Here is a 2,312-nt window from a genome sequence, read left to right on the forward strand (position 1 = left end):
TTTCGTGTGAACCTTTGGGCGCCCTTTTGTTATTGTGTTACTATTTGCTTGTTTGCTTTTTCATCTTTCATATTTCTGGCCGAGTTGTTTGGTAGTGACACTCCTTTTATTTTTCTTGCTGTAGGTATAGTTTCTATGTCTTCTCGTAGAAATATTATTGAAATGTCTACTAAGGGCCCCGTGGTATGGCTGACTGGTTAGATTTTGTAGTGTTAGGATGTGTTACTATACCAGACCCAGAGTATTGTGAGAAGTTTAGGAGGTTTCATAGGATCTGCGAGAATAGGGAGAATGAGAAAAACTACGAGCTGTTGTTGCCTGACCCTGAGGAGAGGGTTAGTTTCCCTCCCTTAAGTCGGGCAGAGTGTCCCTTCTTTTATGCTTGTGACTGCTTTTTTACCAAGTTAGGTATTAATCTTCCCTTTAACGCGTTTAAAGCTGATATCCTGTGGAACTGTAATGTGGCTTCTTCTCAGTTTCATCCAAACTCTTGGGCTGTCATGAAGATTTTTCAGTTGTTGTGTCAAGGGCTGGGTGTCTAACCTACCATTTCTCTTTTTCTTTATCTGTTTGTGATGACCAAACTGGGGGTGGCCAAGAAGAAGGCTTCTTGGATCTCCTTCCACGATTTTAAAAACTTTTATTTTAAAGTCCGGGCTGTCGAGGATGTTCACCCCTTCTTTCTAGATGAGAACAATGAACCGACTTTCCCTCTTTGGTGGCAAAAGGACCCTGTAGTTCTTAAGTATCCTTTAGAGAGTCTTGATGAGGTGGAGAGGACCTTTGTGGATATTTTGGAGGAGCACTGGAGGGAGCCTCTTCATCTGGATACTAAGAGGTTTTTAGGGGATCCCGCTCTTCTCCGTTCTGAGCTAGGTAGTGCCCGACTTCTCAAAGAAATTTATTATTTTTTGCTTGTCATTTGTCCATTATGTGACTTGTTTCTGTGGTTTCCTTTTTCTAGAGATGGTTTCCAGTTCTGATTCAATAAAGTTCTTGCGGAAGACCAAGAAAACGGTGGCCGCCCAGAACATCCAAAAGAAGGCGTCGGAGAAGGGTACTAACCAGGTTCCTCCAAAGAAGCCAGAATCTGATCCTCAGGGTCCGAGGAAGGTCATCCCGACCCCTTGAGTTCGGGTGGCCTCTACTGATCCACCCCTGGCGACTTCTGGAGCTGCCTCTTCTCCTTCTTTATCTGGCCCCTCCCCCAAGTGGCTGAGGACTGTTGGGGCTTATGATCTTAATGACAAGGTATTCAATGGCATGGCTTTTGCTGCGGAGCATATTGCCCCTTTCGGCTTCGTTCCAACTGATGATGTATCCATTCTTCATCATCTTGATTTCATATCTAGCAACAGCATCTGGATGGCCCATCTTAGCGCCGCTCTGTCTAGGGATTTCAAGAAGTCTCCCATCCATGCTACTAGTGCTTTCCTTGAGAAGGCTAAGGTTGATTATGATAGGGTGGAGGGGTTGAGGCTTGAGTTAGAGGCAAAGAATGTTGGGTTGGAGCTTATGGTGGAGAGGGAGAAGGCCCGGGCTACTGGTGCAGAGGCGACTGCTAATTTGGTTGAAGACATGACCAAGAAGGCTAAGGAGAGCTACACCTGGACTTATGGCAAGCTTCTGGAGGTTAAGGAGAAACTTCAGTCTTCTTACGATGATTATGCTGAGCTTCAATGCCACATGGTGAATGGCATGACTGCTCTATATGAAAATTTAAAAGCTCTGGTCCAAGTTCTTGCTCCAGATGCCAATCTTACCTTGTTTAGTATGGACAGCATTGTTGAAGATGGTAAGATCGTGCCTGCTCCTGATGATGATGAGATCCCTGTACCGGACCCTTCCGCCAAATCTTCTGCAACCCCATCTACCGAGGCGTCCCAACCTAAGGTTGATCCCGAGTTGGAGATCTTGAATGGCTTGGATGGTGTTGTCGGAGCTATTCCGATCTCAGCTATCCCTCCTTTTCCTCAGGGTGCAGCGACTGGGGCGAAGGTGGACCCTTTGTGATTCTATCTTTTATTTCTCTTTTTATGTATTGATACGGTCCGAGTTGTGGACCTTTGGAACTCTTGGTTTTTTAACTGTTTGCATAACTCTTCTGACACTTTATAGTTACTCCCTAGCAACTTTTGGTTTTTAATCAAAACACTTTTACTCCTGGGTTACTGTTTGGGTAACCTTTGAGTTGTTAATGTTTTAATTTTTTTTGTGTTGATTTGTTCTGGTGGTGTGCTGGCTGACTTTGACGAAAACGCTTTTGTCTTTAGGTTGTTTTCTCAACTTTTTATGGTGGTAGTGTTCCTTGG

At 44.6% G+C, this 2,312-nt stretch overlaps 1 pseudogene; it reads left to right on the forward strand.

The window, feature by feature from the left end:
* The first annotated feature begins 966 nt into the window (after positions 1 to 966).
* On the forward strand, positions 967 to 1,565 carry LOC148576254 (uncharacterized; annotated as a pseudogene).
* Positions 1,566 to 2,312: the final 747 nt, after the last annotated feature.

The sequence above is a fragment of the Arachis ipaensis genome, chromosome B1 (assembly GCF_059453495.1).
Source record: "Arachis ipaensis isolate K30076 ecotype BB chromosome B1, ASM5945349v1, whole genome shotgun sequence".
Lineage (NCBI taxonomy): Eukaryota > Viridiplantae > Streptophyta > Magnoliopsida > Fabales > Fabaceae > Arachis > Arachis ipaensis.